The sequence below is a fragment of the Eurosta solidaginis genome, chromosome 3 (assembly GCF_040869045.1).
Source record: "Eurosta solidaginis isolate ZX-2024a chromosome 3, ASM4086904v1, whole genome shotgun sequence".
In the NCBI taxonomy this organism is placed as follows: domain Eukaryota; kingdom Metazoa; phylum Arthropoda; class Insecta; order Diptera; family Tephritidae; genus Eurosta; species Eurosta solidaginis.
The window spans coordinates 165,641,526-165,665,360 of record NC_090321.1 but is presented as its reverse complement, the minus strand read 5'-3'; the positions used below and the strand labels follow the sequence as shown (position 1 = coordinate 165,665,360).

The following is a 23,835-nucleotide window of genomic DNA, read 5'->3' as shown; positions in this document are numbered from 1 at the left end:
TTAATTTTCTCTCTCATTAATCTTATTCTGTCGCTGTCGTTCAGCAACAGTAATTCGTTGTCATTGAGGGAAATTAGTTTCCGAGCCAGCTTATAGTCTGCACCGCTGGTGAACATGTTCATGCCGAATAAGGCGAAATATGGCGACACACCCGTTGCGGAGTGTATGGCGCTGCGCAACGCGCACTCAATCTCTGGCAAATATAGATCCCAATCCCTCTGGTCTGTTTTTAAATATGAGCGGATAGCAGCCAAGACCGATTGGTTGACCCGCTCAGCGGCATTTGATTGTGGCGAGTAAAACGCGGTTTTCAAGTGTTTAACGCAGTACGTTTCTATCATTTTGGCAAAATGTTTAGAGGTAAACTGTTGCCCATTATCTGAGTGTATTATTTCCGGCACACCAAACTTATGAAAGATTTCCTCGGTGAGGAACTTCACGACATTGGTGGCCGTAGCCTCACGCATTGACTTTAAAAATGTAAACTTGGAAAAATGATCCACGACTACAAAGATATAGGCGTTGCCTCGTTTGGACCTAGGGTATTTGCCTAAAAAGTCTATATAAATTTTCTGAAAGGGACGTTCGGTAACTACCTCCGATCCTATACCAGGTTTCAAAATAGCGTTACTGGGCTTGCTTTCCTTACAAACCTGACAGTCGCGGACGTAGTTTCGGACTTGTACTACCATGTTTGGCCAGTAATATAAACGTCGCAAGCGATGCAAAGTTTTTGCCATACCCCCGTGCGCAGCAGTTGCGCAACCGTGCGCATTCTCGATTAAGGTCGAGGTCAATGCTGCCGGCACCCACAACTTCCATTCGTTTTCCTCCAGTTCTGCATCTTTCGCCATCATTTTTTTGAAAACCAACCCGTCTTCGACTTTCAGGTCCGGCAGCCGTTCAGCATTTTTTTGTATCGTGCCTATCAAATCTAAATATTCCTCCGACTCAAACTCTACCGTATCCATTCCCGCTATCGATGATTGAGCTAACTCCTCGATGCACCGTGACAGTGTATCTGCAACCACATTTTCAGAGCCCTTCCGGTGCTCTATTTCGAAATTAAATGCTTGAAGGTGCAAAGACCATCTCGCTAATCTACCACTCAGATCTTTTAGCGACATGAGCCACTTAAGACTGGCGTGATCTGTCACCACCGTGAACGGCATCAGCTCAATATATGGGCGAAACTTTTGCACCGCCATCACAGCCGCGAGGCATTCCTTCTCGGTAGTGCTATATTTGCGTTGACAATCGTTTAGCTTCTGAGAGAAATAAGCGATAGGGTTTTCGGAATCATCGTGATTTTTTTGAAATAACACCGCTCCTATGCCATAATCCGAGGCATCACATTGAACCCAAAAACGTTTAGCAAAATCCGGGTGTCTTAGGACAGGCGCACAGGTAAGCGCCCTTTTCAATTTATTGAACGCCTCGACTGCTTGAGGTGTCATCTCGAATTTGTTCGTCTTCTTAAGGGCATCGGTCAACGGGGCCGCTATCGCCGCAAAATCTTTAATGAACCGCCTGTACCAACCGGCTGTTCCTAGGAAGCTCCGAACTTGCTTCGTGGTTTTCGGTACCGGGATGTTCACGATTGCTTTTACCTTTTCGGGATCGGTTTTTAGCATGCCCCCGCCCACAATGTATCCTAGATAAGGCAACTCCTTGAAACAAAACTTTGACTTTTTTAATCCTATTGTTAATCCTGCTTCTCTAAGACACATGGCAACTTCTTGCAACGTATGCAGATGCGAGTCAAAATCGGGAGCGATTATAAGTAAATCGTCCAAGTATATAAAGACATTTGCCTTCAATCTCTGTGGTATGACTCGATCCATCAGTCGGCATAACCGTTGCGCCGCATTGCATAGCCCGAACGGCATGACCACGAACTGATATAAGGGACGCCCCGGGACTGTGAAAGCGGTGTATGGTTTACACTTGTCTTCCAGTTCTATCTGCCAAAAAGCGAACTTAAGATCCACGCTACTAATAAAATGGGTGTCATCTATGCGGCTAATTATGCCTTCTATATTCTGCAGCGGATAAGCGTCTTTAATGGTCAAATCATTTAATTTTCGGGCATCTAAACAAAATCTATTTTTACCGGGTTTACGTACTATAGTGGTCCGATTACTCCACGGGCTCTCACTTTCCTCAATTACCCCCAATTCTAACATTTTGTCTATTTCTGTGTAAACTATAGATTGCATGGCAGGTGATAGTGGGTAATGGCGATCTTTCACAGGGACTGCATCTTCCACGAGTTTAATGGAGTGTTTTTCCAGCGGTGTACGACCTAAACCATCCTTTTCAAACGTTTTGAAACTTTCGACGACCTGATTTAAGCGCTGTTGTTGTTCAGCCGTGAGGTCATGAAGCACACGCCGTTCATTCCTGTCTTCCGCCGTCACCATCTGCTGCTCTGACTTGGACAAATCGATTTCATTTACATCTATGACATTCGGGGCCAATTGGAAAACGCGCCAGAAATCTATCCCGAGATAAATGTTTTGTTCCAGGTATGGACATAAGTAAAACGTTATTTTATTCTCTAAATCTTTGTATTTGACAGGTATAGTTATCTTTCCTAATACCGTATGTGCGCCACCACCTGCAGTTGTAACCTTCGAAATGAAACGTTCGATAGGTACCCCTAACTCCTCGACTAACTCACGGCATCCTCTACCTAATAGACTAACAGATGCACCTGTGTCCAGTAGCCCTCGTTTTTGGACACCGTTTATTTCGATGTCCGCGTACACCCGTGGGTCATCTCGGTCTGCCCTTTTAACAGTGGCAACAACTGCTCGACGTAGCATCTTCCGGTTTCGAAATCGATCCCTTGCCTTCAGTATCTTGCGTGACACCCTGCGACGACTTAATAACACGCCGTCTGCAAAGATTCTTTCGCGGGCTTCCTTGTACCTCCTCATACGTTCTTCAAGGGACAGTCTAGCCGGGTTATTTGTTTTGTTATTAATAGTATAATTTGTTAGTTTTGGTTTTATCCGTGATATCTGCTGTTGGTCCCCTCTCACGAGGTCTTCATCTACTGTGTTAGTCGACGCGTCTACTCTAGCGGGAATTGTGTGGAGCGCGATACCCCCGCTGTCATCGCGTTCCGTTTCGCGTTTCCCGATAGGCTACATATTGGACACTTCGGCGTGATGACGTCCGCCTTCCCACACTTAAAACAAAATATGCGCCTCTGAAGTGACATGCAATCGGTGAATGCATGTCCTTCTGCACCGCAATTCCAACACACCAGGTTTTTACGACTTGCTTGGTCACGAGATGACGGGTGTTTGGTAACGCGCTGATAACGGAGCTCCTCCACGGAGACTTGACCCTCATCTCCGGGGGACTCCTGCTCTTCCGGCGACGTATCAACTATTTCGTTCACTTGGTATGAACGAGGCACGAATCCACCTTGAGGAACTCGATCCCTACGAGGAAAACACCTTTCAACTTCCTTACACTCCATACGGAGTTGCTCTATAGAGTAGACCGCAATGGGGTATACTAGTTTGGCCAACGATTCCCGCAAGTTCCCTTTGACGAGCCGAACCATTTCGTATTCGGGTATGGGGTTCCTTAGACGCGACCGCAGTATGCCGACAGCGTGAAAAAAATCATCAATCGTCTCTCCGGGTTTTTGTTTGCGTTCCGTGATCTCTCTCATTAGATCGAAATCCGTTAGCTGAGATCCGAACTGCCGTTGTAACGCGAATTGTAACCTTGGCCAGTCTAGGTTGCGATTCGTTCGGATGTACAACCAGTACCATTCGCGAGCCTCTCCACTTAGCAGCCGATGAAAGTCTCTAATGATATCAGCCCACGAACACCCATACTGCTCTTTCAGATACTCAACCCTAAATACAAAGTCCTCTATGGTCATGGAATCGCGGTGACCCTGGTAACTGATCCCCCACTTTTCTATATTTAGTTCAGCTCGGTAGGTACCAGCTCTGTATTGAGGCTCAGGTGGTGATCTTTGTGAGGAAGAACGATGGTCCGGTGCTGCAGGGCCTAGGATTGGACGCTGATTCGCCCGATTATTGAACGCCGGTAATGGACCTACCGCCGACCTAACAGGAATATTATTATGTGCATTACGATTGTTGTTGACGTTTTCATTAACTCTTTCGTTTTCAGGTATCGAACGCCTCGATTCTGCTGACTCGCTGCTAATGTTATGCCTCCTTTTTTTATACTGTATTCGTGGCCTATTTGTCTGACTGCCAGCTCCCACTTCGACACTGGAACTGCGTACAGTTTCAAACATCGCCTGCATGCCTGCACGCATTTCGACTAAAAGGGCTTGTTGAGTTTCTGCCATCATACTTTTTATTATTGGGGTTACTTCTTCGCGTATGTTTGGTGTTATAGGCCTACTGGCCGTAACATTAGTTGCGAAATTGTGAACCGGAGGGGGGCGCGGAAAGGGTAAAGACGGTGGCCGGATGAGTACCGATTGGGTAACCTGGGCTTGACCATATTGTTTGGGCATTGTCCCCGTACTAGTTGTTAATGCTTGCACACTACCTTGTGGTGCGCCTTGCCCACTACCGCCTACATTTTCATCCCCTTTGTTTTTCGTACCTACGAACCTATCTGAAAGATCGATGAATGCGGGATCACCCTCATTCATTTGCTTGTTTCCGTCTTCTGCTGGCATGTTGGCTATCTTTGTTCTTGCTCGTGTATTATGGGCCGGTGCCGAGTGATTCATACGAATGATTCAAAAAAAATTTGGACTTAAAAAAAATCTTTGTATACGAGGCACCAAAAAGACACACTGTAAATGTATATATGTATATAAAATCCTTAAGTAACCCTAAAAGAGAAAATTATAGTATAAAACCTGAAATGTGTGTTAAATCCTATAAGCCTTGCGTGTCTATAGACACGCCTTCACGTACTAGCGCTTTAAAAAAAATCAAAAGAAAATTTATATAAAAGAAAATTTAAATCAATATAAAATATATGTATATGCGGGTTAAAACCCTATGCGAAATTATATATATCACGTATTAAACAAACAAAAAATTTTTTTTTTGGTAATGAACCAATTTAAAAACCATGTATATAAGTCGAAATGGCTGCGTATGTATGTATGTATATTAGATCCTATAAAAATTTTATCTCGGCTAGCCCACACCACCGTATCAGCGCCAATAGTAGTAAGCAAAATCCATTTATTTTAGTAATAAAATAGAGAAAAAAAATTTGGATGTATCAAAAAAAGAAAAAAATATACGATCTAAGGACAGTAGATGCACGTTAAATTCCCTCTGAATTGACTATGCGCATATACGACCCCATATATTAACACCCCATGTAATATAAAAAAAAAATAAAACGTGTATTAATACAAAAAATATTCATATATATAAACTATAAGATAGGATATCTGTATATGCGTATGTTCAACCCTATAAGTACTGAACCTTATGAAAAAATGTATATCTATTGGTATAATAAAAAAAAATATTTATGTAAACCAAAATATCAAGCAACCAAGTAATCTCGATGTAATCTCAAAAAGGAGAATATACGACATAGCAAAATATATGTATGTTAAATGCTATAAACCTTGAGTGTCTACGAACACGCACCCATGTATTAGCGCTTCATACAACTCACCCAACAAAAAAAAAATTATATACAAAATATATATATATCGATTAAAAACAAGTGTTTGTATTGATGAATATATATATAAGTAGGTATTGCATGCATATAGTATATCCGTGGGTCAAATCCTTTGTTAACTGAATGTTCATAAACTTATACTGACGTATTAACGCAACACGTACACCAAAAAAACTCAAACCTTTGTACACTGACTCCAAAAAAAAATCAATACCAAATTTAAGATAAGAACTCTCCGATATAAAAGAATGTATACACAGAAAATTTACAATTTAGAATATTACGAGTTGGCGGGTGTTCGGATGGCCTGACTCCTTGAGGAGGCTTAGGGTTCTGGAGCATAGTTGTTCGTTCCTGTGTGGGTAGGTAGGTGAATCCTCACTGATAAACTAAATAACGAAACACATTACGAAACGATTTTATGCTTCACAACATCTACCAATCGCAATGTAGTTGTGGTCACAAAATCTACTACTTATGGAACAACAAAACTCAAAACCTATGTTTTGGCTTCCACATTTGTAGCCATATTCCTGACACTAACTCTCTATAAAAGAAACAAACCAAAAAACTGAAATCTAAAATAAACTTTTGTGTTGTAAAAATGTCGATGCTAATAGATCACCCTCATGTTTTGCGTCTATGCCACCGTTTGGTTATTGTATCAGATATGGTGGGCTTGCTCCTAACTACTGGTGCAATTAAACTTTGTAACAAATAGACAAGCAAGTCACCTAACTAGCTTAGATACCCGCTTACACCATACCTTTTTTTTCAAATGAACGTTTTTTTTTTTTTTTTTTTTTTTTTTTTTGAAAGCTTAAATACATTTGTAAGTGCAAGTTTAATTGAGTAAAAAAAAAGATAATTATATCTTTGTATTTCTACTAGATGTTACAGAAGAATATTTGATTTCTTGCGAGGGCGCCAATTCAAGCTTCTTTTCCTGCGCTCTGTTGAATTATAAAAAAAATTATTTCTCGGGTGCTATAAGAAATATAGCGATCCCTTCATGTGTTTTTAGTTTGGGCGCCATTTATAAATATATGTCACGTACACGTTGCTATGGTTTCAGATGGTGGCCCTAGCTAGCTCAGTACATTTGGCAGGCCGTGGTTCTCAACCCGCCATCTTGGAACCGGACGCACACATATATTTATTAACTTCCATTCACCTCTTCGGGTTCACTTACCCACCGCACAACAGGAATCCCACCCAACCTTGGACCGCTCGCATCGTGCAACCTACTCTGCGGTCACCCTAATGCCATGCTCCATACTCCCACTTACCTCCTCATCATTCCATCCTTACATCCCGCCCCAAAAGAAATTAGCCAGCCATATTACTTCTCTTTTCACTTCAATAACGCATTTTTAATAAACATAATCTTAAAATCTATACACGAATGGAATAAAACCTTACAAAAAATCAAGCTTCGTTTATATTCAATAATATTTTTCTTCAAACACCTTAATTTATATATATACATATATGTAAATTTTAATTTAACACATATGGGTTCCTTCTTCGCAAAAAAAAATGTGTATCCTTGTGCAAACATATAAAAGTAAAAATAAACGTATTACAAACAGTATTTATACACGCGCAAACAAGCCTATAAATATTATCAACCTAAAAAGAATCAAAATGTGCTCATAAATTCCATAAAAAAAAACTGTATGACAAATGTTCAAATATATTTCTGGGTCTTTCTGTCGCCAAAATCACCAAACTCTTATCTACTCAAGTGGAGTTATATAAAAAAAGTAGTTTTAAACACACCCTAATGCCTGCCTAAAAGAGCTCTTTTATGTGGGGATTGGGGAGCACATTGGTGCAGGGTTCATACCCCCTGCAAAAAAAAGGTAAGACAAAAAAAACAGCTTAATTAATCGTTCTGGTATGTTTTGTGACTCATAGACGCCTTACAATTTTATAAATTTTGGTTTAATCGAATATTACGTTTAAGACTAAAACGGAAAAGATTTATAGTGACTCGGATATATGTCCATGCACATCAATGTAAAATTCATATTTCATACAGTTTAAAATTTGGGATAAAAAAAAAACAATTCTTAGACTACCCTGACTCGTTTGTTAATTTTCTATCTACCATAAAAAGCTTTTGTACAAATTACGTTATGGTGAACTTTTTTGCTGAATGCTATAATGAGGTAGGTCGCTCCAACGTTAGGGTAAATGGCTAGGTGAATAAACAAATCCAATTGGACGCAGCTTTCCGAGACGCACATAAAAGGATTTATTGGTGATGAAATTGCAATACCAAAAAATGTGATGAGATGCAATTACGATTTACTTGATGAAAAAAATGTTGTAGGGTTTTGATAGATCGGAGATCGAATTGTATCGGATTTGTAGGCAATGACGCTGAGTTTGTATAAAATGACGTCGAATATGTAGGAATAATATGGACTTTGTACAAAAACGGTGTTGATTTTATAAAAATGGTTGATACTCGTAACAATTTTGATGTTGAAGTTGCAAAAAGAATTGTTGCATTTGTAAAATTTGATACCGAATTCGTAGAAATTCGTAGTTTTCGTAAAAATTCGTGATTTGTAAAAATTTTGATTCGTAATAAGTGTGATTCGCAAAAAATGTGATTCGCAAAAAATGTGATTCGCAAAAGATGTGATTCGCAAAAAATGTGATTCGCAAAAGATGTGATTCGCAAAAGATGTGATTCCCTGGCGCTTTAAAAAGGCTTCACTGGCCACCTCCGGTTCCCACTACGAGAATTAAATCTCAATTAGCGCCAATTAAATTCTTTCATCAAGGCTCCAAAAACCGATTTGGCGTTCACGCGCCTTATGTCACACATACATTCATATTATATTGCCCTCATACCTACTCGCAATATAAAATGAGTATCCACAAAAATTTAGTATTTTAATCAAAAAAAAAAAGCAGAGATATTAAATTTTTAGAATTTGGGTTTACGCAAAAAAAACTGCTTGAGTGGAAATCTTCACCCAGGAAAATCCGTGCCTGCGGATTTATTGAAGAGGCTGGTGACCGAAGTCAAAATTGAGGTCGCGTGAACCCCAAACGGCGCGAAAGTCTAGATGATAATAAAAAATCTTCATAATTTAAACACTCACCAGGTAAACAAATATTCCACCTCCTTATGCAGCAAGGAAATCCTGTCCTGATGGTTGGATGCAGCGTCGTCCTTTTTCTTTAAAAATTATCGACCGAAACCGATTTTTTTTTATTGAAGGCAATTTGCCTTATCAAAACTTAAAAATTATTGCTATCGGCACTAACCTGATCCTTTCTGGATCTTCGCGCACAGGGAATTTTAAAACTTTATCACACGCAAAAATCACAAATGTTTTTTTTTTTTTTTATAAGCGGAGCGCGCACTTTAGCCCGATATGCTGCTATATTTTACTTTCCTCTTGTTCACCTTCAGTTACCCCCTTTTATACTATCCGAACCGCTGAAAAGAACCGTTTCCTTATGCCGTTTCCCACGGTCTTTCTTTTGTCTATTGCAATCATAACCACCCTATATCTATCCCTGTCCTTATTCTCACCATATCATGCACGTCAATCTGGCAATCTTCAACCTAAAGCTTTTTTCATCATTGTGAACTTACGTGAGTTCACCATGGTGTTTTTTTGGGACATTTTCATTTGACGTTTCTCGTGTTTACCTTTTTGGTAAACACAATTTCTATAATTTTCATTATGTTAAAATGTTGATGTGCTACTAAAAAAAAATATCGAGAGAGGTTTCCACGACGCGTATTAATCTCGAGAACATGGCCACGAAGGCGAAAAAAATAAAAATTGTATCTCTGTCCGGAGATATTTGCAGTGGAAGTTGGTGATTTTCATGTGATTGTTGTTATGTTGGGTACCCAACAAAAAAACGGTCAACATAAGTGCTTTGCGTGGATATAGTTTTGGTTTCCAAACCGGTGTTGGACCTACCCAGGGTGCTGTTTTATAAGCGCGGCCGACGGCCACCAATGCAGAATGGTGTTCTGTGCAACCATGCTGTGGATACCACCCCCGGTTTAGGCGGGACCCGCTGGTAACTTTTCGGTTTTTTTGTTCATATATTTTGAACGAGCAAAAAAAAATGTATTTCAATATTGCTGTTTTAACAGCGTACTCCACCCTAACATATGAGGCTCTATACATCCGAGCGGGCCAAGGTCTGCATGAAGCCCAACGCGGGGACGACCCACGCCCTGACACGTTCTTCTTGAGGTTTCTTGCATTTTAAAGCCAAATTAAACTTCCTTAAGGGCGAATTAATGGTGACTTATAACCATAAAGCCATAACCAGATAAAACAGCTGATCGAACCTACCTTAAGGAAATCAATGTAATCGAGTTAGCGTTATGGTATGGCACCATTAATCGATTACATTGATTTCCATAAGGTGTGTTCGATCAGCTGTTTTATCTGGTTATGGCTTTATGGTTATAAGTCACCATTAAAGCCAAATTAAACTTCCTTAAAGCCAAATTAAACTTCCTTAAGCCTAACGCCATAGTCGTAACCATACCCATATCCATAACCATCTCTATTGTGATCGATTAATGGTGCCATAACCATAAACCGCTGACCATTGCTGTCATGAGCTTGGAATGTTTTGTTTATAAAAAGTTATTGTGCAAAGTGATTGCAAAATTTTGTAATTTTTAATCAAAATAAAGTAAAAGAAAACATTTTTAATAGTATTTTTATTAATACTGCAACAAATTGGGTGCATATCTACATAGTGAAACAATTAGGTGGTGAATAAAGCCCCATATCTACAAGTACCACAATGTAAGTTGTCCACATATTACAAGTTTAACAAATTAATAAGGATTGCTGTATTCTTACAGTTTTAATTAAATATAGCAATGCATATAGGGGAAGATTTATATATATTTGAGTGCAAGGACGTGAATTTAACAGTAAGTATCTTCAAATAAAACCATATCCGGGAATGAATACGACAAGGGAACAGCGAGTTTTTAATTACAGCTGTCGCGGGCCCGCAGCGTTATAGAAAACGCATTTGGGATTTTGACTGCGCGATGGAGAGTATTGAAAACTACAATGGAGTTTTATCCTGAAATGCAGAAAAAATCGTACTCGCATGTTTAGTGCTGCATAATTTCATTATGTTCCACGATACTAGTCGGTGGTATTGCCCAGAAAACTACACTGACGGAGAAGGGGCGAGTGCAGAATGGAGGAACGAACTAAGAACTTCTGGAGGTCCGCTGCGGACAGTACACTCATTTCGAAGAAGGGGTCAAAATAAGGCATACGAGTATCGGGAATACCTTACCAACTACTTTATGACAGATGGTGCAGTAGCATTTCAAAATCACATTGAGTAATATATTTCAGGAGGTAAGAACCCAACTTATATACACTTATCTAGAAGTTACTTTACATTTGGACTACCTCCTTATAGATCATTTCGGCGGAAGGCGGATACACAACAAAACAAAGCAACAACTATTGGTGCTGCACAAACACAATGCTGCTACAAAATCATAAGCTTTTCAAATTATTTTAACAGAGAATAATATAATTTATTTAATTTTTTCTGTATACATACAGTAAAGAACAATACTGAAACAATACTTCATATATTTTTAAAACATATATTATGGTTTTTTATATAGAAAGTTAGTTCAAATAATTTCACTAAATCAAAAATTGCAATTCTGCCTCATGTATATTAAATAGAGCATTATATAATAGCACAAAGTTTGTATTGTGCATTCTTATTCTAGTTTTGCACTTTAGTGTTTACACATACTAATATTTAGTATGAAATGGAAAATGCAAAATTCAGATTAAATATTTTGAAGGAAAACAAAAAAAATTTTAAATACATATTTTTTGCACTTTCATAAATACGCAAATTTAGTTCATATAAATAAATATATGTAGCTTTAAAAATCCGTCACGAACTTTGAAACTTTTTGAGCAGAATTTTTAGAAAATCTCTTGTATGCAACTTTGTTTCTTATTCAATTTTGTTATAATAATGTGCAAGTTAAAAAATGTTAAATTTTCATCCACTAATGCATCAAAAAAAATCTATGTTTAAGCTATTACTAACCAATGGGCAACAAGGCTGCATACTCAAAGATTACCTAAAAATCTATTCTGGCATTTGTGTGAACTTTGAAACTCTATTATATACATATACGATTTTTGTAATAGATTATGCTATATTTTAAATCAATATCAATAATAACACATACAGCTGTGAACACGACAATAGCAGTGTGAATTATAAACGCTATTTTTTTCTTTTATTTATTTTCGCTAATTTTAGAAATAACTTCAATGAATTGTATAACCAAACACATGTAAACTAATTTCGAAAAAATTTTCGGGAAAATGCGAAAATTCAACCGTGTTAAAAAATCTTCATGCAAATTTCAAACTTTTATTTAGAGTTTTCAGGATTTTTTTTAGTACGAAGTTTTGTAGTCCAATCAATTTTAGTATAACAAAGTGCATGTTTGAAGTCTCTCAAAAATCGTATTGATTTTTGCCAATTTTTTTTAAAGAGTTTTTTAGATTTTCTTCCATATAAATATTTACTCTTTGTATGGAACCGAATCCAAAACACTCCTTGAAAAAAAATTGGCAAAAATCAATGCGATTTTGAGGGACTTGAAACATGCACTTTGTTATACTAAATTTGATTGGACTAAAAAACTTCATACTAAAAAAAATTCTGAAAACTCTAAATAAAAGTTTGAAATTTGCATGAAGATTTTTTAACACCTTTCGAATTTTTGCATTTTCCCGAAAATGTTTTCGAAATAAATTTACATGTGTTTGGTTATACAATTCGATGAAGTTATTTCTACCATTAACGAAAATAAATAAAAGGAGAAAATGACTGATAAAATACATCAATAATTTTCACTGCTATTTTAGTGCTCGCAACTGTACATCAATATATGTAACGAATAAAACTATTTTCACTATTAATATGAGCAGGTGTGTACATATCTACTATTATAAAAATTTAAGTTCTTATGTGTGTTTCTTTGTTACATTATCACAGTTCAATATTCACCATTTTGTACTCGAATTAACGTATTATTATATTAGGATAGGTCAACTTTCATGTTACATGCAATACAACATATAATATATTAATAAATAAAGAAACTAATGTATCACAATTCGATTTTCAGTCTACATTTTGTACTTTCTTAGGAATCTCAAATATATCTACATACAAAAATAGTGGCAAAAATTTTTGCAACATTTTATCGGTTATTTGTTTCTTTTATTTAATTTTATTAATTTTAGAAAAACTTGAATGTATTGTATAACGAAAACTATGTACACCAATTTCAAAAACGGTTTCAAACAAATTAGAAAATTCAAGAAGTTTTTGAAAATCTTCATAAATGTTTCAAAATTGTTACTTGGAATTAAAAAAATTTTTTGAGTATGGAGTTTAGTAGCTTAATAAATTTTAGTCTAACAAAGTGTAATTTTGAAGTGTCTCAAAAATCTCTGCGAATTTTGGCAGACTTCAAAATTGCACTTTGTTAGACTAAAATTCATTAACCTACAAAACTCCATGCTAAAAAAATTTCTAAAATATCCAAGTAAAAAGTTTGAAATTTTTATGAAGATTTACAAAAACTTCTTGAATTTTCTAATTTGTTTGAAAACATTTTTGAAAATGGTTTACATAGTTTTCGTTATACAATATATTCAAGTTTTTTGTAAAATTAAATAAATGAAACAAATAACAGATAAAATGTTGCAATAATTTTTGCTACTACTTTTATGAACAAAACTGTACATCTATTTATACATACATTTTGTACTTTCATTAGGAATCTCAACTAAACAATCCCGTGGCATATTTGGTCGCATTCGTATTGACATATTAAATATATGTCACGGGATGTATTCACATTTCATTACAACTTAAAAGGAAATTAAATAGAAAAATCAGTCAATTTCTTTATAAACTAAAAAGATAGGTTTTGCTATTGCAAAGCTGGCGTTAAAAAGCGTAAAGAAGAGACATACAAATATGTATAAAATGTGGATATACAAAAACTTCTTACTTACATATATTTGTATGCCTGCCTTTTTTGGTAATTGTTTACTTTAGCTCCAAACTGATAAAACACGTCCACAAATGTTGGGAGAGGTGTCGGGTCATGGGTTTTGACCTCGGTATCAATAATCCAAAGGCGAAAATTAAAAAGTTTATTCCAGTCAATAGATATTTTCAAAAACTGTTTAAAATTTTCTTGTGGCTGTATTTTTGATGATTTTGTTGTACACACACACACACAATTATGCAGAAATAATTTAGATCGCGTACCCGGCGTTGGATCAGGCTCTCGATTTTGGCTCAACCGGGGGTTATTTGGTTTTTTCTGAACACCTTTTGATAGAAGCAAAATGTTTTTTTTGTTCGCCTTCGTATTGATCCCGAGGTCAAGGCCCGGCTTCTGACTCCCCTCCCCACATTTTTGGACGTGTTTTAGTTGTTGTGAGCTAAAGTAAACAATTACCCATTTCTTATCTGCTTTTAGTGCCAGCCTTTTAGTTTTAAAATTAAAATTATAAAAATGGCAATAACCCTACTGGTTGTCATACAAGTATTCCACAATCTCTGTTTCGTCGTTCTCCTCAATCTGAGCTTGCATGACAACCTCAGTGCACCGTTGCATAACCACCGCCTGATTTTTCTTCTTCAAACTCGATATGACGAAGCACATCATGGAGCCAAATGCACTTATATCGGCACTGTAATTCTCACGGCGAGCTCTACGCGCACATACATCCCTAAAAGTTTAAACGGTCTCCATTATGGCAGCGTCCAATTCATCACACAAAACTGCCGTTCCTTTTCGTCCGCGAGACGTTGATAGCTCAGACTGCGGTTGTGGCATTGGAGTCGACTGAGATAAAGCAGGTGACGGTGGCTACGCTGGAGGAATAGGAGGGGACTGCGTACTTATAGATAGCAGCTCAGGTAAAGTGGGAGTTGCAGGGCGTGACTCGCAAAAGGTGGGTGTACTTTTGCCACCTTCACCACTTCTGTTTATATTTTGAGAGCTCTGCCGCATTCTGTTGTAATAGAAAATTTGTTCATAATCAAACATGATAAGTAATTCCATTATACTTACGGTCGAAGTATAATGTGGGCTCTTAAGAACTGAAGACTCTCTAAGAAACCCCACTGCCTTCCATCAGACGCGCCACTTCCTGAAGTGTTTTTACTGCTTCTTATCTCTTTACTGAAACGCTCACGTAAATTTCCCCATCGCTATACTGCTACTGCCACTATTGGGATTAATCATACCTAAGTACGCATATATTATAAAATCATTCATTATTACATAGCACAGAATTTAGGTGTGGATGGTAAACACCTAAATTCTCTGCTATGTCCTTCCAAGCGGCACTTTTTTTATTAGGGTCCTTAAAATCCCGGTTTGCCTTGTCATAGAGGCATGTGAAATCGCGTACAAATTCAATTAATCATCCATTATGATCTGCATAAACAAGAAACGAAAATAATTTGTCTTTCAAATAAACAAAACAATAGAATTTTTAATTACCAAAACAAAAAAGCATATAGACATATGTACACAAAATGGCAAAAAAAAAAATAGGCGAATGAACCATCAGCTGTTTGTGGATATGGAAGAAACCAAAATTCAATTGGTTGGCTATGGTATGGTTATGGCGTTATCGTTATGGTATGGCACCGTTAATCGATTACATTGATTTCCATAAGGTAGGTTCGATCAGCTGTTTTATCTGGTTATGTCTTTATGGTTATAAGTCACCATTAATCGGGCCTTTAACCCTAACGCCATAGTCGTAACCATACCCATATCCATAACGATCACAATGTGATCAATTAATGGTGCCTTAACCTAAAAATCGTGAAAATTTCATAAAAATGAAGAAAACGCAGAAAATTACAAACATATTCCACAAAAAATAAGTCTCTTAGTCATAATGTATCCAAAAAAATGAAGAAAATCTACAAAAAGTTATTAAATTCACCAACTCAAATATTTTTAGGTTATGGATATGGCGAGAAACCAAAAACTAATTGATTGGCTATGTCGTTAGCATTATGGTATGGCACCATTAATCGATTACATTCCTTTCCATGAGGCAGGTTCGATCAGCTGATTTATCTGGTTATGGCTTTATGGTTATAAGTCACCATTAATTCGCCCTTTAATTCGGCCTTTAACCCTAACGCCATAGTCGTAACCGTACCCATATCCATAACCATCTCTATTGTGATCGATTAATGGTGCCATAACCGTAAACAGCTGACCATTGCTGTCACGAGCTGCGAATGTTTTGTTTATAAAAAGTGATTGTGCAAAGTGATTGCAAAATTTGGTAATTTTTAATCAAAATAAAGTAAAAGAAACATTTTTAATAGTATTTTTATTAATATTGCAACAAATTGGGTGCATATCTGCATAGTGAAACAATTAGCTGGTGAACAAAGCCCCATATCTACACGTATCTCAATGTGAGCTGTTGACATATTAAAAGTTTAACAAATTAATAAGGATTTCGGTATTCTTACAGATTTAATTAAATATAGCACTACATATAGGCGAAGATTTATATATATTTGAGCGCAAGGACGTGAACTTAACAGTAATTATCTTCAAATAAAACACGGAAACTGCCACACAAAACCTTTTGGTGCTTAGAACCGGCTGCCGTGGGAAGTGCATTAATACTCTGTCGTTATATTTGGTAGGGTCTGTTAGGGATTGACGGTTGACCATATATACCAAAACCAGCAAAGCGGTTGCATATCCGAGGTGCTCTTACCTTTTGGTCTGTTGGTCGATCAATTGCTTGATCTCGGCATTGAGAGCAATAATTTTTGGTAAAAGTCTAGTTGAGGGGTCGACTGCTAATACGCTACCAAAAATTTCGAGTGAGGTGGCGAAAGACGCGTATTAATCTCTAGAACAATAATCCGGAAAAGAAAAATTTTATCTCTGTCCGGAGATATTTGCAGTTGAAGATGGCGATTTCCATGTGTTTGTTGTTGTGTTTTTACCCACAAAAAAAATTGTGCATCACCGTGGGGGTAGCCACGGCTATACCACACAACCGGACTTGGCATGGCGTAGCCCAGGGTTATTTTTTATAAGCGCGACCGAAGACCGCCAACGCAGAAAGGTGTTCTGCGCAAAATAATATGGATCCCACCCCCGGTTTCGGAGGTACCCGCGGGTCTTTTTTCGGTTTTTCGTTAATATCTTTTGAACGAGTTAATATTTTTATTTTCCGCCTTCGGATTATTAATACTGATGTCAAGACGCGTCGTTTGACACCTCTCTCGATATTTTTGGTAGCATATTAGCAGTCGACCCCTCAACTAGACTATTACCTGATTTTCTTGGTGTGGAAGAACCTTTATCCATTACACTTCAGTAAACAATTTTCAGATATTAGCATCGTATATTTTATTAATTAGTATGATTTTTAGGTACTTGGCACATGGTATTCCTTTCAAAAAATAGTTTGGAGCCACAAAATTGGAAGGGCACTGTGAGGATGATTGTGTTGGAGACTTGCGAGGCTATCTGGCAAACGCTTTCCCCAATATATTTAAGTGAACCCACAGAGCAGCAATAAAAAGATATAACAACTGACTTTTCCAAAAGTGGAATATGCCAAATCCTCCGAAGTCAGGATCACTGTTTTTTAATTATAAAAAGTTTTTCAGCATCGTCTTGTTGGCAGCATGCGATGCTAAATACCAGTTTACCGCTGTAAGCGTAGGAGCTTATGGAAGTCAAAGCGATGGAGGCATTTTTCATGCAACAAGGTTTGGAGAAGATCTGTTGGAAAATCGATTACCACTTCCACCAGATACTCCTCTTCCATTATCGCCACAACCCTTTCCGCATTTCTTCGTTGGAGATTGTGCATTTCGCTTAAAAAACAATCTAATTAAACCATATCCGGGAAAGAATACGACAAGGTAACAGCGAATTTTTAATCACAGACTGTCGCGGGCCCGCCGCGTTATAGAAAACGCATTTGGGATTTTGACCGCGCGATGGAGAGTATTGAAAGCCAAAATGGAGTTTTATCCTGAAAATGCAGAAAAAATCGTTTCGCATGTTTAGTGCTGCATAATTTCATTATGTTCCACGATACTAGTCGGTGGTATTGCCCAGAAAACTACACTTGCGGAGAAGGGGCGGGTGCAGAATGGAGGAACGAACTAAGAACTTGTGGAGGTCCGCTGCGAACAGTACACTCATTTCGAAGAAGGGGCCGAAATAGTACACACGAGTATCGGGAATACCTTACCAACTACTTTATGGCCGATGGTGCAGTAACATTTCAAAATCACATCGAGTAATATATTTAAGGAGGTAAGAGCGCAACTTATATACACTTATCTAGAAGTTACTTCACATTTTGACTACCTCCTTATAGATCATTTCGGCGGAAGGCGATACACAACAAAACAAAGCAACAACCATTGCTGCTGCACAAAAACAATGCTGCTACAAAATCATAAGCTTCTCAAATTATTTTAACATAGAATAATATAATTTATTTCATTTTTTTCTGTATACATACAGTAAAGAACGATATTGAAACAATACTTCATATATTTTTAAAACATATATTATGGTTTTTATATATAAAGTTAGTTCAAATAATTTCACTAAATAAAAAATTGGTAAAAATTGCAATTCTGCCTCGTGTATATTAAATAGAGCATAATATAATACCACAAAGTTTGTATTTTGCATTCTTATTATAGTTATGCACTTTAGTGTTTACACATACTAATATTTAGTATAAAATGGAAAGTGCAAAATTCAAATTAAATATTTTACCGGAAAACGAAAAATTGAATTCAAAATTTTGAAGGAAAACGAAAAAACTTTAAATACATATTTTTTGCACTTTCATAAATACGCAAATTTAGTTCATATAAATAACTTCAAAAACCCGTCACGAACTTTGAAACTTTTTGAGCAGAACTTTTAAAAAATCTCTTGTATGCAACTTTGTTTCTTATTCAATTTTGTTATAATAATGTGCAAGTTAGAAAGTGTTAAATTTTCATCCCCTAATGCATGAACAAAAATTTACGTTTGAGCTATTACTAACCAATGGGCAACAAAGCTGCATACTCAAAGATTACCTAAAAATCAATTCTGTCAATGTGTAAACTTTGAAACTTTTATATACGTATTAGATTTTTGTTATAGATTATGCTATATTTTAAATGAATATCAATAATAACACATACAGCTGTGAATACGACAATAGCAGTCTGAATTATAAACGCTATTTTTTCCTTTTATTTATTTTCGTTAATTTTAGAAATAACTTCAATGAATTGTATAACCAAACACATGTAAACTAATTTCGAAAACATTTTCGGGAAAACGCGAAAATTCGAAAGGTGTTAAAAAATCTTCATGCAAATTTCAAACTTTTATTAAAGTTTTCAGAAGTTTTTTTAGTATGAAGTTTTGTAATCCAATCAATTTTAGTATAACAAAGGGCATGTTTGAAGTCTCTCAAAAATCGCATTAATTTTTGCCAATTTTTTTTCAAAGAGTGTTTTAGATTTTCTTCCATATAAATATTTACTCTTTGTTTGGAACCAAATCTAAAACACTCTTAAAAAAAAATTGGGAAAAATCAATGCGATTTTTGAGAGACTTCAAACATGCACTTTGTTATACTAAAATTGATTGGACTACAAAACTTCATACTAAAGAAAACTCTAAATAAAAGTTTGAAATTTGCATTAAGATTTTTTAACACATTTCGAATTTTCGCATTTTCCCGAAAATTTTTGCGAAATAAATTTACTTTTGTTTTGTTATACAATTCATTGAAGTTATTTCTACCATTAACGAAAATAAATAAAAGGAGAAAATAACTGATAAATACATCAGTGATTTTCACTGCTATTTTAGTGCTCACAACTGTACATCAATATATGTTACGAATAAAACTATTTTCACTATTAATATGCGCAGGTGTTTACATATCTACTATTATAAAAATTTAAGTTCTTGTGTGTCTTTCTTTGTTACATTATCACAATTCAATAGTCACCATATTTTTTTATACTCGAATTAACGTATTATTATATTAGGATAGGTCAACTTTCATGTTACATGCAATACAACATATAATATATTAATAAATAAAGAAATTAATGTATCACAATTCGATTTTCAATCTACATTTTGTACTTTCTTAGGAATTTCAAATATATCTACATACAAAAATTATTGCAACATTTTATCAATTATTTGTTTCTTTTATTTAATTTTATTACTTTTAGAAAAAACTTGAATGTATTGTATAACGAAAACTATGTAAACCAATTTCAAAAAAGTTTTCAAACAAATTAGAAAATTCAATGAGTTTTTGAAAATCTTCATAAAAAATTCAAAATTTTTACTTGGAATTTAAAAAAAATTTTAAGTATGGAGTTTAGTAGGTTAATAAATTTTAGTCCAACAAAGTGCAATTTTGAAGTGTGTCAAAAATCAATGGGAATTTTGTCAGACTTCAAAATTGCACTTTGTTAGACTAAAATTCATCAACCTACAAAACTCCATACTAAAAAATCTTCTAAAATATCCAAGTAAAATGTTTTAAATTTTTATGAAGATTTACAAAAACTTCTGGAATTTTCTAAATGGCAAAAAAAAAAAAAAATAGGCGAATGAACAATCAGCTGTTTGTGGATATGGCAGAAAACCAAAATTCAATTGGTTGGCTATGGTATGGTTATGGCGTTATCGTTATGGTATGGCACCATTAATCGATTGCATTGATTTCCATAAGGTAGGTTCGATCAGCTGTTTTATCTGGTTATGGTTTTATGGTTATAAGTCACCATTAATCGGGCCTTTAAAAAAAAAAACGATTTCCTATCGCCGTTCAACTAAATAAAAAACATAATTTTGTATTCATGTCGATTTCGTGATCAATCAGGAGAGACGGTGGATCATATCCTCCTGGAACGCGACGCAATCTGATGAGGGCACAATAGATCAACGGTCGCAGTGCAATCCCCAATAAATTTTCTATCTATCTTCTTGTTATAAAAATAGTTGTATTTCATTTTTCCTCATGTGACAGGGGAACTTTTAACGTCCGTTATTTTAAATTAACCCTTATTTGACGAATCACTGAACGATTTCTTTCAAATAAAGTGTTTGTTAGCGTTCACCGAAGATGGTGAAAACGGTCCCTGGAATTGTTAGCTTATATAGCCAAAGAAAGTTATGCCAACGCGGTAAACCCCATTTGGTATTTTTTACTACGAAACATAAGGTCCCTATTTGGATAAAACCTAAGCGTGGAAGTGTATTCCCACATGAAGAATGTAGCACTTTTACGGCAATTGTCAAACCCATACTTTTCTATGGAGTTCTTGTTTGGTGGACAGCCACATAAAAATGTACGTATACCGAAAAACTTGAGGGGGTATGCAGATTATTAATGATAAAAACTACCCCATCAGCAGCATTGCATTCCGTTCTACACATCCCGCCTGCAGACCCAATGACCAAAACTATCGTGTTAGTCTTAGCAAGAAAGAGGATAGAAGCAGTGCATGGACTTTACCACTTTATTGGTAGATCTACCAACTTTGTAGCCCATTTTCATTTTCTATCACTTCTACCACCAAAGCCCAAAAATCTACCAACATTTGCCTTTGTAAGGAAATTAAGAAACAATTCAATTTCGAATGCAAAAAATTACACCTTTTGGAATATTTTGATGCAAAAAATATTCAGTCTAGTCAAATGACAACGATTGTTCCCTTACTTAAGGCTTTTCCATTTCACAAGACTTCAATGGAAATTCTTAACAACGAATGGCGATCATTAATTTTATATGATAATGAAACAATAGAAAAGATATTTTCCGACGATATTCTTAAAGGATGGATAAAATTTTGAACTGATGAGAGTCTTCTAGAAGACAATTTGTTTGAAAATTTGAGTGAATAAATATGCTCCTTAGCAATATTACCTCACAGTATTGCAGCCGCAGAAGGGCGTTCTCTATAAAGCTGGAGTCATTGGTGCCGTATGTCGTATCGCTGTATCCGTATCCCTAACGTAATCAGCTGTTTATCGTTACGACGGTAAACCAAAACCCAATTGGTTGGCTACGATACGGTTACGACATTAGCGGCACCAATAATCGATTGCATTGATTCTCATAAGGTTGGTCGAATCAGCTTTAAAAGGTTACCGATACGGTTACCGATAAAGCACCAATGTCTCCAGCTTAATGAACGACATAAAACCCGCCAAGCGTAATGGATTAAAAATTTTAAGCATTTCCAATGAAATATTAATAAAAGAATATTGTATCGGACGGACTTTATTTCAGCCTCCAACTGAATTAATAAGATTTTATAAAAAATTTAAATTTTTAGAAGGTCATTTTGTTCCTTGTATTTAATAACACCCATATGGCACTAGATTTTTCTTTTGTTTTTTTCTGACAATTTGGTTTTGATTTTGAAAAATTTGTGCACAAATTCAAACAAGAAATAAATTTGTTTATGAAAGAAATGTAGTAGTCATCTACTAGCAAATATTTTCCTACGCTATTTTCATTAGTTTTTATGAATAGTTTTGAACGAAAATAAAAAAAGGACGTGTGGCACTCGGAGACTGTCGCGGGAAAGCTATTGCATATTATCAACTTATGCAATTATAATATTTATGCAACATTTTGTTTTCTTTGATATTAATTCAAGTTTTGTCTTTGATATTAATTCAAGTTAACCTTTTTAAGCGTGGTGACCGATAAGAAAACAAATTGTTTACTTTTGTTGAATAAATGGCAAGTTAATATTTAACTTTCACTTTAACTTTAACTTTATTTTTAACTTTAACTTTCGCTTTAACTTTAACATTCACTTTAAATTTAACCTTAACTGTAACTTTAACTTCAAATTTAACTTTAACTTTATATTTAACTTTGACTTTAATTTTAACTTTAACTTTAACTGTAACTTTAACTTTAAATTTAACTTTAACTTTAACCTTAACTTTAACTTTAACTCTAACTTTGACTTCGACTTTAACTTTAACTTTGACTTTAACTTTAACTTTAACCTTAACTTTAATTTTAACTTTCACTTTAACTTTATTTTTAACTTTAACTTTCGCTTTAACTTTAACATTCACTTTAACTTTAACTTCAACTTCAACTTTCACTTTAACTTTAACTTTATTTTTTTTTTAACTTTCGCTTTAACTTTAACATTCACTTTAACTTTATGATCCGGGGTGGGCGTGAGCTTAGCACCTGCTAACAAGCCAACCTAATATAAACGCACGCAAGTCATTTTCTGTCAAAAATGTTTCATGCACATACAACTTGTATGAGAGCAACTTAAATTGAATTTGCTGCATGAAAGCCTAACTCGATTTCCAATTTTTGTTCTGCGTGACATTTAGATTTGACATTTGCACACATGCTTTACATTGTCGGAACGCATGCTTATTTTGGTTAGGGCAAAAAACGCCGGTTGTTTGCGTGCGCTAAAAAAACGCAGTGCGGTTTTATTAGGTTGGCTTGTAAGCGATAAGCGATAGCACAATGGCTACTTCGTGAAAATCAACGACAGCTCTTTTTGCGATGGTCGTACGGTGAGGAATTGTCGCACGCGCGCTTAAAACAGAGTACCAAAGAGTGCGTGTGACACGTGTTCACCGTTCAAGCATTGAAATCAAACTAAATAAATAATAGATTTTGCTTTCGTGCTCGCTACGCGTTCGTGTTTACTAACACATTCTCAATTTGGTAACCGTGTAAATGTAGTGGTGCCCACCGCTGTTTATGACAGAGATCCAATTTTATGTATTTGGCCTGTTGCTAACACCGAACCTTTTCCAGCCTTTTCGGATCTTTTTTAACAAATATCCGTTACGGTTTTTTTGATTTAGTCGCCAAGCCCGCGATAAAATCTATGCAACAGCTTAAAAGTTTTAAGTAAACGATAACATGCTAAAGTCGGTTATTTTGTGGCAGAAAAATACTGGTACATTGGAAAATTGTTGTTGTAATTAGACGTATCGGTAAAGCCGGAGTCATTGGTGCCGTATGTCGT

At 35.8% G+C, this 23,835-nt stretch overlaps 3 long non-coding RNA genes across 4 annotated transcripts; 2 read left to right on the top strand and 1 right to left on the bottom strand.

The window, feature by feature from the left end:
• Positions 1-7,177: 7,177 nt before the first annotated feature.
• Positions 7,178-9,885, bottom strand: LOC137244570 (uncharacterized). Its single transcript, XR_010951112.1, has 2 exons — positions 8,787-9,885; positions 7,178-8,414 (listed from the first exon to the last, which is right to left on the bottom strand). It is a non-coding gene; the product is annotated as an uncharacterized lncRNA (long non-coding RNA).
• Positions 9,886-10,250: 365 nt separating this feature from the next.
• On the top strand, positions 10,251-11,955 carry LOC137244569 (uncharacterized). The gene is made up of 4 exons (XR_010951111.1): positions 10,251-10,472; positions 10,532-10,603; positions 10,657-11,048; positions 11,113-11,955. It is a non-coding gene; the product is annotated as an uncharacterized lncRNA (long non-coding RNA).
• A 4,051-nt stretch (positions 11,956-16,006) lies between these two features.
• LOC137246748 (uncharacterized) lies at positions 16,007-19,240 on the top strand. Of its 2 annotated transcripts, XR_010951686.1 has the most exons (4): positions 16,007-16,209; positions 16,269-16,442; positions 17,188-18,085; positions 18,150-19,240. It is a non-coding gene; the product is annotated as an uncharacterized lncRNA (long non-coding RNA). The 2 variants fall into 2 exon arrangements; XR_010951685.1 differs by having other exon boundaries at positions 16,269-18,085.
• Positions 19,241-23,835: the final 4,595 nt, after the last annotated feature.